The sequence below is a fragment of the Hippichthys cyanospilos genome, chromosome 8 (genome assembly GCF_059441005.1).
Source record: "Hippichthys cyanospilos isolate Australia breed blue-spotted pipefish chromosome 8, RoL_Hcya_1.0, whole genome shotgun sequence".
In the NCBI taxonomy this organism is placed as follows: Eukaryota; Metazoa; Chordata; class Actinopteri; order Syngnathiformes; family Syngnathidae; genus Hippichthys; species Hippichthys cyanospilos.
Window position 1 is genome coordinate 21,575,835 of NC_142376.1, and position 14,708 is coordinate 21,590,542.

At 40.7% G+C, this 14,708-nt stretch overlaps 1 pseudogene; it reads right to left on the minus strand.

Moving 5' to 3' along the window:
* Positions 1 to 693: 693 nt before the first annotated feature.
* Positions 694 to 14,708, minus strand: LOC148420521 (uncharacterized; annotated as a pseudogene).

Genomic DNA, 14,708 nt, shown 5'->3' on the forward strand with positions numbered 1-14,708 from the left:
ACATGCAGCATCCACTTCAACCTGTGGGCCTGGAAGGGGGCTCCTCCCACCTGTGGTCCCTTCTGGAGGTTTCTGATTTTCCCCAAATTGGGGTTTTTGAGTTTTTCCTTCCCCTTCTGGGAGCTTTGTCAGGGGATGCTGTTGTGTACCCTATACTGAAAAGATGTCTCTGTACGACCTCTTTTCATTCTGTGAAGCCCTTTGAGACTTCGGTGATTTAGGGCTATATAAATAAAATTTGATTGATTGATTGATTGATGTCATCAAAGCCAAACTCCTGATAGTGTACCCCCCCACCACCCAAAAAGACCATCTGATTTGTCAACTTTTTATTGTGTATGTATGGTGCTATCAGTCCAATTGAATTAAGGACCAATTTTGCTGAAGGTAAAACATATATTTAAAAAATAATGGCCAATTACAAGATTATTTTCATTAATTATCATTGTCACCAGTATAAATCAATCAGTCACCAGTATCAATCAATCGATAAATTTTATTTGCATAGCCCTGAACCACGGAAGTCTAAAAGGGCTTCACAGGTGAAAAGAGGCCATGTTGAGACTTCTTTCGAAAAAAGAAGTCATGCAGAGACATCTTTTCGGTGTAGGTACACAACAGCATCCCCTGTCAAAGCTCCCAGAAAGGGAAGGAAAAACTCAAAAACCCCAAATTGGGGAAAATCAGAGACCTTCAGAAGGGACCACAGGTGGGAGGAGCCCTCATGTAGATGTTAAACAGTAAAGGACCAAGTAATGACCCCTGCGGGACACCACATGAGACGGAGAAAGATTCAGAGATTGCTTTGCCATAAGAGACACTATGCGTCCTTCCCAGATGTAAGATCTGAACCAAGAAAGTTTTGATCCTGAGATACCATCACACAATTTAAGACGATATATAAGAATATGATAATCAATAGTGTCTAATGCGGCACTAAGGTCAAATAATAATAATATTAATGTTGAAATCCATGACTAAGAGAAGGTCATTGGTCACTTTTACAAGGGCTGTCTCAGTTAAGTGGTTGGCCCTAAATCCTGACTGAAGGAGTTTAAATCTACTGTTATCAATCATGTAATTGCTAAGATGTTGTGCTAAAACTTTATCAAGAATTTTGGCAATAAATGGAAGATATGACACTGGTCTATAATTAGAGAGATTTTCAATCTAGCTGAGGTTTCTTAAGTAATGCTTGAATGACGGCCGTCTTAAAAGCTTCAGGTACAATGCCAGAGAAGAGCGACAGATTGATAACATTCAAGACAGATGATCCTAAGATCGGGAATACGTCTTTAACGAGTTTGCCTGGAAGCGGGTCGAGCATGCAGGATGTCGGCTTTGCTGCGTTAACCAGGTGTGTAAGACACTCCAGGGATACTAAATCAAACTGGGACAGGCTTACCAGACTTTCATGAACCCGATTGTCCGAACTAGCATCAGCAATCACAGAACCCGAGGGGGTAAGTGGCGCTGCCTTTTTTATTTCGTCCCTTATTAGCTGAATCTGCTGAGTAAAGAATCGCATGAAATCATGTGCTGAATGGAGGGAACTAAGATTAATCTGCTGCTGTTGTGTTAGCTTTGCTACTGTATCAAATAAATATTTGGGGTTGTTTTTATTAAGACCAATCATTTTGAAAAAGTAATTTGTTTTTGCTAACCTAAGAGCCTCTTCATATTTCAGCAAGCTATCGCATGAGGCCTGACGGAAAACCTGGAGTTTAGTTGTTCGCCATTTACGCTCAAGTTTTCTACTTAACAATTTAAGCGTGCACCTTTCATACGTAAACCACGGAGTTTGCCGCTTTGGACGAGTTTTGAATCTTAACGGTGCTATAGCGTTTAGGGAATTTAAAAGAACAGTATTGAAATCGTTTGTGAGCTCATCGATTGAACTAATGAAAGACAGGAAAGCAGCTGTTGCGAAAGGCAGTAGTTCAGAAAGTGCAGCTGTGGTTGATGAGTTAATATTACGGCTCTTATAGCCTTGGTTGCGGTCAATAAGACCACACTGAGTTAAGACTTCGAATGTTATAAGATAATGATCAGACATAGCATTAGTACATGGCAAAATTGTGACATTTGAGGCAGTTAGGCCATGGGTTAACAATATATCTAAGATATTGCCATTCCGGTGTGTCGCTGCTTCTATTATTTGTGTAAAACCAAATGCATCGATTATTGCTTGAAATGTGGCGAGGCGAAGAAACCACACGTTGCTGTGCTAGTGGAGATCTTTACTCTTCACATGCCATCACAAAACTGATACAACAAAGTCCAAAACAGCAAAGACAAAGCCAACAGGTTCAAAGCATCAAAGGATCATAGAAACATGCCTACTGGGTGAGAGACATGGTCCTAGTGTCCGCCACAGAAATGCTGCACCAGAAAGAGGGCCAATTATCTACAAACTGGAAACCTTGCTCTCGACAGTTACTAGCCATCCACCGATTAAGCGAGAAAAATCTGCTAAACCTCTCATCATTGCCTCTTGCAGGCAGAGGGCCAGAGACAATTACTCGAAACCGACTCATCTCTTTCGCGAGATTACAAATCCTAGCTATGTTCTTTGTTATCTCAGACTGCCTCAATCTCGTATCATTGGAGCTGACATATATCACTATATATGAGTAACTAGTGTTTTTTGCACTACGCTGGTGTCTAGGCCTCTTGCGTGTCAGCTCCCTAAGACTAGCTTCAATGTTGGGTGCTCTGGTCCCAGGAATACACATTACGGTAGCTGGCGTTTTGAGCTTAATGTCACGGGTGATGGAGTCCCCTATAACTAACGTGCAGGAGCCGGTGGACTGAGATGGGTTGTGCCTAACAAGGGAGCTAAAACGATTATTCATCTGAATAGGCTCACCGCGGCTAGCAGGCTGCTTAGGGCTAATGCTAGCCGGACTAGCGGGTAGGCTACAACCCGCACTAACCGAGGCTAGCAGCTTAGGGCTGATGCTAACCGGACTAGCTGGAGGGCTACAGCCCGCACTATCAGATGTGTCGGTATGATCTACGATTATCAAACTACTCTGCTCTAGCAGACAGACACGTCTCCATGAGAATGGTGCAGGTGTTGAAAGTGATTGATGCGGTGGAGATGCACGAAGCCAAGCTTAACTTAGTACAGCCGAGCGAATACTTACGCTAGCAGAGCTGCACGAAAACGAGGATGAACGGAGCTAGGAGCTGTTCAGAGAATCAAATCAATCAATCAATCAATCAAATCACTCGCTAACGAAGAATGGAAACAGTCCTCAAAAAAAAGGAAAGAAAAACACCAGACACAGGTCCGACGGGTGGTAGAATAAAAAATAGAAAAAATAAAAATAGAAAAATATCGCTCGTCTCTCCAGCTAGTGCTAGTATAAACCTGGTCAATATTTTTCAAAGTTACTGAGACCTACAGCAAAAAAGTGAAAGAACTTCAGCTCTGGAACTACAGTAGTATAGGTTGCAGACCCCGACCTAATCTTTCAATGTTTCCATGCTCAAGCCCAATCATACCCATTGTAATGTACAATTGAGGTCTCTGTGTACTGCTTATTTGTATCAGATATGTTGCTTCTTTCTTGGTGTGCTTGTGTATGGGTGGATTACAAGCTTGTCATACTGTAGGTACGCAATTTCTCCATGGTCCCTTGCCTCGTTCATGTTTGCTCAGTTCTTTTCTTTTTTGCCTGATGGTTTCAGTGAAGTCCTTGCGTATTTATATATTTGACCTCTTAAAATTATAATTTTAATTATTCAAACCCTTGTTTTGTCTTTATATTTTTTTAGACTCCTACAACAGTAGGCCTTGGTCTGATTCTCTCAAGTTCTGGTTTCCTAGTAAAATGTGTTTGTTCCACTTTGATCTTTTCCTTGTAGTTGAAGTTTTTAAGTATTTCCTTAATGAGTTGCCTTTTCCTAATTCTGTCTGTCCATTTTTCTCCTGTTGTTTCTTCCATTCCATCTAGGACCACGATATTTCTCTTGGACTAGCCTTCCAAATAGTCCATTTTATTCGTTAAAACAAGTAAATACTTGTTGTATACCTTGTAGATTTCTGTTTGCATATTTTTCAGAGTTTTCCATTTGTTTGGTATGACTTAATTGTCATCAACCTTCCTTTAATTGTCATCAGCCTCCCTTTTATGTGACTTGTAATTTGGCTTCAACTTCTTGCAGGCCCTTCAATTTATTCATCTATTTATTGTGTATTATTCGTGCCAAGTATCATTTTGACAAAACCTTTAAAATCTTTTTGTTGATTCAGAAACATTTTAATTTCTCTGTTGTTGTACTAGTTCATTTACTTGCTTGGAGGTCAAGTAGTCCTCTGTCTGTTTTAGTTGGGCTTTTGTTTTGGTAGCATGTTTTGGGAGGAAATAGAGATGAGCTTGGAGCACTTCTGTGTGGTGACCAATGGAGTAACCAGCAAGTTCCGGGTCCTGCAAACTGTTTATTTTTTTGTCTATACCCCTCACCTGAAGCGTATACTTTTTATTGAAAGTTTGGAAAATTTGGAGACATAACTGTTTGCTGAAGAATGTCAAAATCCACAAAGGTAAGTAGGAGCTTGTCTGTCAAAGCTAGCACAGCATTGACAGCGATGCAGGTTCCAGAATTGCTTGACAGGTTTCGGAAACAACTCTCAGCTGATTTTACATCATCACTTCTTAAAGCTAGAGGGAAACAGGCAGCTTAAGTCGAAATTTTCCACCGTCAAAGAGAGAAGCATGACGTCAGAATACATTAAACCCTCGCTACTTCGCGGTTCGAACATTGCGGATTCACTACGTCGTTATATACTACCTCACTATACACTGTACATTAAGTGAACAGTTCTCCCTTTCCACTGAAGTCTCGCACAGCTGCGGTCATATTAGCAGTGGCCCAGGCGATGAATTAAAGTCAAATCTGTACATGATCAAACATGATTACTATGGAGAGTTTACACTTGAAATACCATTTTACTATAAAATAAATTTAGGTAAGAGATTTCCAACGGTCTGGTGAACGTCTCCGCCATTGTCCCTCTGCCTCGACAATGTGTGTGTGTGTTGCGCTTCATGACTGACACGGCACCTGTGGACTTTTAATCTACTCCTGCCCCAACTCCCGCTATTACATCCACAGGGACGTGCCGTGTCAGTCATGAAACGCACCCACAGAGCAGCGTGAGGAGAGCAAGGTTAGGAATCACATATCCGGATGGCGAGAGGCGTTGGCTTTCTTCAGTTTCTGAGGCTGCCAAATTGATCAAGTCCACAGATGGGGACCAGCGTCCGGTACTGTGAGTCTGGCGGAGGCTAACCGGCTTGCTTGTGTTTCTGATTTCATTTTAGATTGACCCATAGAGACTGTTGCTGTTTACTATTTGACTTTGACGTTACGCTCGGTCTTTATTTTTCTTTTCATCTTCTCTTTCATTTTCTCCTTTTGGTCTTTTTCGGTTCTTCAACAATATAACTTAATTGCTAAGGCATTGAACCCGATGCCCAAGTCAGTTTCCTCTGGGCTCTCTCTACTTCCTCCCATATTATAAAAACATGCATGAAAGGTGTGTTGGATACTGTAACTTGTCCATAGGTGTGACTGTGTGTTGTTCATCTTTGTGTGCCCTGCAATTGGCTTGTAACCAGTCCAGAGCGTTCCCCCACCTACTGCTCGAAGATGGCTGGGATAGGCAGCAATACATCAGCGACCCTTGTGATGATAAGCGACTACAGAAAATGGATGGATGTCAACAATATTTTTGCTTGACTGCATCTGTTGAGATGTTAAACTCCCTCAGATTTGTAAGTTTTGAAATTTCTGATGATGTCCATAACTGCAATTGGAATTTACTCTCCTGTGGTGATTTAACACTTCATGAAAGCTTCGGGTCAATACCTTTATCTCAAAATTAGGGATTTCAACATTCAGCATTCAAGTGCTGCAAGTGCTGTAAATTTGTCATTGTTTGAACTGCCACCATGAAGTATATAGTGCAGTACTGTGTATCATTTTAAATAGAATTTTGTATAGAATTAGAATATATACATACTTCCATTTTTATTTTTGCTGACATGAGCCTAGTATTATGAAAACCATTGCATTTATTTTTTATTTATAACACAATTTTGTTGTTTACCTTTATACAATGACAATAAAAGTATTCTATTCTACTCTGTTCTATTAACAAAAAAGTGATAATCTTTTTTTATTTTACCAATATGTATATTTTTTATTATTTATTACATTAAATGTATTTTGACAGTTCAGTTCATCAAAAAACGTATTCTCAGAAAAGACTTTTCTTTCAAGATCAATGAGCTCATAAATCTTCTGACTCAGGAGAGCAAGCTAATCATGTCTTCTTGTAGCGCGTATTGTTCATAACCTTGAAATGTCGTATGACCATCCTAAATCGAGGACCCCCTGTGTCGGTGTAATGGCCAAAGAGACTTGTAGCAATGATTTGGATCAGCCAAGAGACAAATGCAAATGATGACAGATCACTGCATCACTGCTGTGGTTCCAACCATGCAAAGGTCTCGCCAACATAAAGACTTGATGGCTCACTGAACGGTGCAGTGGTGGCTGCAGTAATCCGGCCCAGTTTCGCAAGCATGGCGCCATCTGTCACTGGGAAGCCGCAGTGTTCCTTCCAGGTGGGAGTGTAGTGACACGCGGCAAAGGATGGCCTCCCCTGTAGTCCCAAAGTGTTTAAAGCCATGCCAGGTAGCAGGATCGCACAGTGACCTAATGTATTCACTCTAATTAAACTGTGCCAGGCACCACAAGTGCCCAGCCTCAAAAATAGCAAGACCAACTGTTTGTATCAGAGGACGGCAAGAACCTGAAACCATCTGGATCACCTGCATGTGAGAGAAACCGCAGTGTGGCTGATTTCTTTTCTCCTAATTAGATGGTGGGAGCTGGCAGGAAATGAGTGGGATGAGATGAAGGATCACATTCAGTAAAGCATATCAACATCCCAAATCCCTGAATAGCAATCACATCTGTTACCATCATTTCCACTTTATTATTTTGAATTTTAAAAGGTAAAAGTTCCCTTTTCCAAGCCAGGGAAGGATTACCTCCTCCACCACCACTGCTTATTGTCCCTATTTCATTAAACAATGCAATTTAGACATGACGCAGTGAGGTATGTGTGTGATGTTTTGCTGGAGATGGACATTTGAGTCATGGGAGGATGTCACCATATTTTCTGAGAAAAAAAAACAGCCAATGTTTAAATTGATCTTTTTGTTGGTTTATTGATTCTGTTGTCAAGGAAGACAACAGTGGCAGCAGCTAGCACAATAAATGTTAATTGCACCACTGACTGTTTCTGAAAATGCTTGCTGACAGCAGTTGCACAAAAGTGTTTCTTTTCAAATGTTTAGGAAGTTTAAAACTGTCATTTCTTGTCTTATGATTTGCTACAAAATATTGCTCAAAATAATATATGGTATATTATTTGATATTCTTAGCGGAACTGAACACACAAATTATGTTTATGAAAGGGTTTTTATTGCCAGTGTGCACTGAAAAAAATGCACTTAACTCACATTAATATTGAAATAATCCATCACAGCTTAAACCAATTGAATATTTTTAAAGTGATCGAAGCCTAAATGTTGGCTGATGATGGTTTACATCAATATTTTTAAGTAAAGCTCATGTTTTATTTTTCAGGGTACATAGGTTTTCTTTGTGATATCTCGTTTGCAATATCTCATTTTACATGAAAGCAAAATTAACCAGAAAGCTGTATTTAGATAAAAATATATGTAAACATATTTATTGTATTTCTAATGATCAAGTAACTATCAAATGAAAATGTACAAAAAAGTACAGTATTTTCATAGTCAAAAATTTTATGTGGATGGTTCTCTGACTGGACACTCCCCCCCACCCCACCCCCAACCCCCCAGCTCATCATTCTACACTTGTAATCTACCTACCCACTGTTCTGACTTGGATATCTCGTTGACTTGCCCGCATGCACTGTCTTGCCACATTATCGCAGCTGACCCACAAGCACTTCCCTGCCAATTTGCATAAATCAGTGTCCATCTGACAGTTTCTGGGCAGCTGTGGTAAGAGATGCCCAGAGCCTATGCAGAAACAAGGCCACCTTCGAAAAAGAGACACTTGTATGCCAGAGTGACAAATTTCTCTCTACTTTGGCTCTTCTTGTGTAGTGGTGTAGTGTGTGTGTGTTTTCATGACATATCAGGACTTTTTTTTATTATTACAACACACCTTCTATATGAAAAAAACGAAAAACATGAAAAAAATGTCCTCATTTTTCTGTGCTGCCTACAGCACTCTAGAGTTTCCCAGGATGCTCCCACACCAAAAATATCCAATGTCCTGAAAAGTCGTGATTTTCGAAAATTTAGTGTGTAAGTGTGTTTAACTTTCAATTCACTTTTCTTTGGAAACCTAGCCATCTTCTGTACTTTAACACACTTTTCAGACACTTTCGTTGACGTCACTGTGTCCTCATATATCATGATTTCCAGACACAGCTCACACACTTTTCCATGCAGGTACTGATATATATATATATATATATATATATATATATATATATATATATATATATATATATATATATATATATATATATAGCTTTAGGCGGGGGGACACCCTGAACTGGTTGCCAGTTGCAGGGCACACGCACAGAGACGAGCAACCATTCACGCAGCGAATCACACCTAAGGAAATTCAGTATGTCCAATTCACCTGCCATGCATATTTTGGTATGGTGGGAGGACGCCAGAGTGCCAGGAGAGAACACATGCAGGTTCGGGGAGAACAAGCAAACTCTACACAGGAAGGCTGAAGCCAGCTGGATTCGAACTCGGGTCTCTTTAACTTTGAGGTAGTGGTGCTATGCACTGCGCCACTGAGCAGCCCTATAGATAGATAGATAGAGAGATAATGTTGTGTGATGTTTGCCAATTCTCACAGGAGAGAAAATAGTTTAAAGCATGGTGACAAAAAAGACATTAAATGATCGTAGAGAACGGGATGGGAGTCATCAAACCCATTATGACATTATCGACATGTGGAATGTCATCAAATTTGAAAGGGAACACAATGAACCAACCATAAAAGAAAATCTGTCTTGATCATAAATAGGACGTTATAAACAAATAAATCCACATCACTTAGAACAGCCTGCTGCAGGCAACGAGGAATCTGCTGCATAGTACTGTGCAAACGGGGTAAAGTCCAATAACAGGGGCCTCTTTAACTAAGAAACACGATAGTTTCTTTTCATACTGTTAACATGGCAAAAATGTATGGGCCAAAATACACATGCAAATTCACAAAGGCACAGCATTACAATATGTACTATACAGCGGGCCCCCGGTTTACGAACCCCCTCTTTTACGTATTTTTCATCTTACGACGTGGACCGCGGCGTTTTTTTGTCCCCCTCTTACGCACAAACCTTTCGGCTTACAAACCAGCCAACATGCCGGTCAGTGTGTCCGCACTATTATTTTCACTTTGCTGCATCAACAAAAACAACTTTTCTCGCATGTCACGGAAATGCCTATATGGTATTGGACGATTAAGGTAACAGTCACAGTCTCAGTCACGGAGAGGCCGATATGCTATTGGCCGAACGCCCTCATCTAGCTTGATAGCACGAGCTGGTCGGTGTGTTGTGAAGACTTTATCTGTTAGACATGGCTTCTAAAATTGCTAGTTGCGGTAAAGGAAGAAGTAAGAGGATGATGACAATAGAAACGAAGCAGGAGATAATAAAAAAATTACGAAAGAGGCGCACGCATAGTTAACCTTGCTAGTGAGTATGGCCGTAACCGCTTGACAATCGGTACAATTCTCAAGAACAAGGAAGCTATGAAAGCAAGCAAGTCTTCTAAGGGCAAAACTTTCCTTGCCAGGGGACGGACCTCGGTCAACAACAAAATGGAGAGGCTTTTTCTATTATGGATTAAAGACAAGGAAATCGCCGGTCGCTCGTTTAAGAAAAAAAAAAATAAATTCTGCGAGTTCGTCTCTGCTTCCCTCCGCCTCCACCCACCACCAGCACGTCACATCGCCCCAAAGGTAAATGTCGTTTTTCCTTTGTATATTTATGTTATTTAATTTAACTGCACAGTAGATTATGTTACAAATTTTTAATATGTGTATAAAGTAGTGATGTTTTTACCTAAGGTTTTCGCACGCATTAACTAATTAACATAGTTTTGGATTGCCCGTCATACGGCGAATTCGAGTTACGAGCCTAGCCGCTGAAGGGATTAAGTTTGTAACATGGGGGCCCACTGTATATGCATGCATGCAAGTCAACATTTTTTTTGTGTGTCAGCCCTGCTTTCACTCACACTGTTTTGTGCACAGAAGGTGCCTGAGGTCTTGTGTCACGCTGTGATAATAAAATGTACTCATCACTGACACTGCAGCTGTTTGTGTATCCCCCTATGGACCAGCATTCTCACTGCAACAGCCAGCACCTGGGTCACATAATGGTATTGTGCAAAAAGGAAGCATGTGGAAGAAAAAGACAAAGAGTGAGGTAGAGTGGATAGATAGGAGTAAAACCTACCCAGATGATTTATTATCTCCATTTTGATGCTACTGTTTTGATGGTGCCAGACACATAACAATGTGTATGCACGGCTACGAAATCGAGAATGTGTACAATGTACAACATTCCATCCGCAACACTGAGATTAGCCATCACCTTGAATGATGCCTCACTCAGTATTCAGGAAAAACTTTAAGTTGTGATATGACAAAATTGCCCCACGCTTTTAAACATACTGATGTTTGCACTCAAATTTTTTGCAGACCCATTGCATCAGTAACTTTGTGAAAAACTCCATCACTGGGACAATATTAGAAAGGATGGCCTCGGATGGTTCTCTGAAGCATTACGCCATAGCCAGGCGGCCCCATCTACACTTGCTAACTCCATGATGATGATGCGGATGCTAGTCTTCAGCCAGGCTGGAGGGGAACCCAAAGCAGCTCTTTCTCGTTTCCATCTCTAGTCAGAAGTAATGTTAAATCCTCATATCATGGTCACGCTTCAACAGCAGGGGCAGGGAAAATCTAACTGTCATTTTTTTTAACAGAGCGTGGAACATTTGGCATGCGGCAACTCGAGCAGTTCATCATGTACTCATTTTGATTTAATATTACCAAAGCCACAGGATAACTGATGTAATCCTTTGGAGAGATTAGTTATATCAGTGTTGCGGTAGTAAAATGGACCAAACACCATGCACTTGGTCACAGACCAGGAAAACTATGAGAGGGTCTTCGTTTACAATGGATCTTTAGTACAATGTGTTGCCAACATCTTCTGTTGACAACCGTTTTGCTTGAGGATTCAAGAACCACATCCAATTTGCGGTTCAGGTGACTCGCAGCAGAAGTGTGAGTATTTATTGCTCACCCAACACCCTCAAAGAAGACTGACAGCCAATCTGGCTGTGTCCGTCCGGCCAACTTTGTAAAACAGAAATCTGCCGACTCCCTATGAGGAGGATCCCTGTTATCAAAATTCCAATAATGTATCTTCCACATCCTCTATGGACAAGATTGCCAAACACACCATTATCCACTAGTTCCACAGCTCCATGACACATCTGATGGCGTAGATCCTGGACGATCAAGAAGGCTCATTGCTGTTTGCTCTTCTCGTTGACAAAATTTTGTCAATTGAGTTGAGATGATATCCCTGGAAGAGTCCTCAGGGCTGACAGACATTCTCACCTCTATATTCAACCATTCCTTCACCCAGAGAACTGCCCCCCTCCCCCCTTTTCAAGAACATTACCAATGTGCCCATCCCCAAGAAGAGCCTCCCCCCTGCCAGTAGCACTCACCCCAATCATTGAGGAAGTGCTTTGAGAGAGTGGTGCTGACCCACATTCAGAGCAGCACAGCCGATACACTGGACCCCAGGCAGTATGCCTACCAACCCAACTGGTCCACCACAGATGCTATTGCCGCTGTCTAGCACACCTCCCCTATGCACCCGAAGAATAAAGATTCTTTTATCAGGATGCCCTTTATTGACTCTAGCTCTGGGTTCAATACAGCCATTCCCCACAAACAAACTGCTCTCAATTGGACTGCGCCCCACCCTCTTCGCCTGGCTGCAGGACCTTTTGAATGGCAGTTCTCAGTCTGTCAAGACAGGGAACAGGATTTCAGCCAGAATCATCACCAACACAGGAATATCGCAGTGATGCGTCCCCAGTACAGGACACAACGTAACAGACACAACTCATCTTGCCAGATGAGTTGATTTCTTGTCTTTCCATTTTGGCATTATTCTGGAGTAGGGTCCATTCAATTTTCTGTGGTATCATCTCAAGGCCATATTGCCTCTCTCATTCTGAAGCTCCATCTATGTTTCCATGCTTTCTTATTGCAAGCAAATGTCCCCTCACACTTCTTCATGTACTCAAGCACCCTGACAAACACATTCATTCTCTCTTCCTGATTAGCAAACACAAGTGATTACATCAAACAGCATCACAGCGAACCCTGATCCTGCTGGCAAAGGTGATTATATTAGCAAGCACTACAGTGGAATTTTGATCATTCATCTTGTCCAACTTAGTAGCAAGGAGAAAGTTATACCCGACACTTGTATGTCACATTGTTGGTTAGGTTCCTCCAACAATGGATATGAAGCATTGTATTATTGATTTGTGTGTGTAGCCTTGAGCTTGGTCAGCAGGTAGTTGTCTTTCCTTGATGTTGTCGTGGAGTCGAGTTTTTACTACGGTCCTTGGTTTGTGTAGAACACAAATTAACAGGAAGTGAACAATTTGAAGAGAAATTAAAAAACTGAAGCTTTGTTTCTTAATGTCATTTTAAATACCAGTGTTGATTGTATTTTTATGAATCTGAAATGACAAAGAAAACGATAGTAAAATTATAACAGATTACTCTAACATATACAATTGACAATATCAAGAACTGTGCGTAACTTTTAAATATTGTAAAAAATAGATCACACTTTATTGTAACATTAGTGGCATTCACAATACAAGCAGATGAACTAAACATTTATACAACAGGAAATGCAGCAGCAAAATGCTTATGTCGCATAAAAGAAAAGCAGAATACGCTTTTCAAGGGAAGCTTTCTGAGGCAAGAATAACGTGAGGTTGATGTGAGAACGCTGTCGAATGGATGTAAACACAAGCTAGTCTTTCATTATGTAAGTGCAGTGCACAATGAAACTAATAAAACAGGAATAGGTAGAAAAGAAAATCAATTACCGGTACTCAAAAATACCTGCAGAGGAAGGTAAAACAACAACGACAAATGCACACTATCTCATAACAATTCATGACAGATGACTTCAGAGATACCTTAGTGTTCACTTTTCTGACATTGATGTAAGTTCTTCACTGAATTGCTCCTCTCGCGTTGTGCATGACTATTGGTAGTCATGGTCATTTGAAAGCTTCAAAACATGCTTTGGAACGCTGACCGAGATTTCCATTGAACCATTGGTTTGAATCTTGCTTTAAATCACGTTACATATGACGTATGAAGCAACACATGCTATATTTCCTGAATGAATCACCCAGCGTGGTTCATGGTACAATTAGGTGATATACTGACACTGCGGATCTCAATTCTGACAAATGATTGGTTGAAATTATTTAAATATGAGGGTGACACATGCACACAATTTGTGGCTTTTTGTCAGTGTGTGCATTTACTGCTGCTGGGTTGCTGAAATGTATTGCTTTCATTTCATTGTCAGTTCCTTGTGAGCAAGAAGTTTCCAAACGTGAAGTTGTAAGCAGAAAAACTACTCAGAAGTGTTCAAAATGTTCAGGGGTGCACATTATTTTTTTTTCGTGGATAACACACGAGTACCTTTTTTATTTTATTTTTTTACTTTATTACTGTTGAGTATTTGCGACAATGAAAAAATTAAAGAAATTTTCCCCTGGCAACTTTCCTGGACTGCTTTCTTCCTGATATCCATATTTCATAGGCACTTCTCACCATTACCGCCTTCCTCCTCCTCCTCCTCCTTTTTCGTGCCAGTGCAGCTGACTGCACAACAGGGAGCATCTTATATTCTCAGCTCTTCTTAATTATTAAAGCCATCCTCAACACGTAGTAGCCTAATACATCCACACAACTTGAGACTGTTGAGTGAAAGGTTTGCCTCTTCAGAGGAAAAATTAGTTTGTACCGCTGAACTTTCAGCAGATATTGTATGTACAAAAAATGCCTGTGTGAAGACATTACAAGTGCGGATTAAATTGGACTAATCTTTATTGACATTACAAATTAAACATATGATGCAACAATGCAAATGGCATCGAAAGAGAAGTGATGCAAAAGGAGCATAACGGAAAGCTAAGTAACGGTATCAGTGATGATCAAAGTAATTACCCCACCTAGTGGCACTGCTTGTTGTTGCTTTTCTTTTTTTATACAGTGCAAAAAAGGCAACATCGGTTTGAGGTGTAGAATTTATTTTTTTTCTGACGAGACTGTTTAATTGGGACACAGATCCATTAAAAGCTAGGGACACTATTTGAGGTCAAACGGAATTCACAGTGGTGCATTGAAAGACTATTTTTCAAGATAGAAGCAGCTACTTTACCTGATGTGGTCCTCACCATGGCCTCCGACTTCAGTAAGGCCGTTTGTTTGGGTTTGTTGTTTTTTGGGGGGGTCGTGTGGTTTTGGTTCAT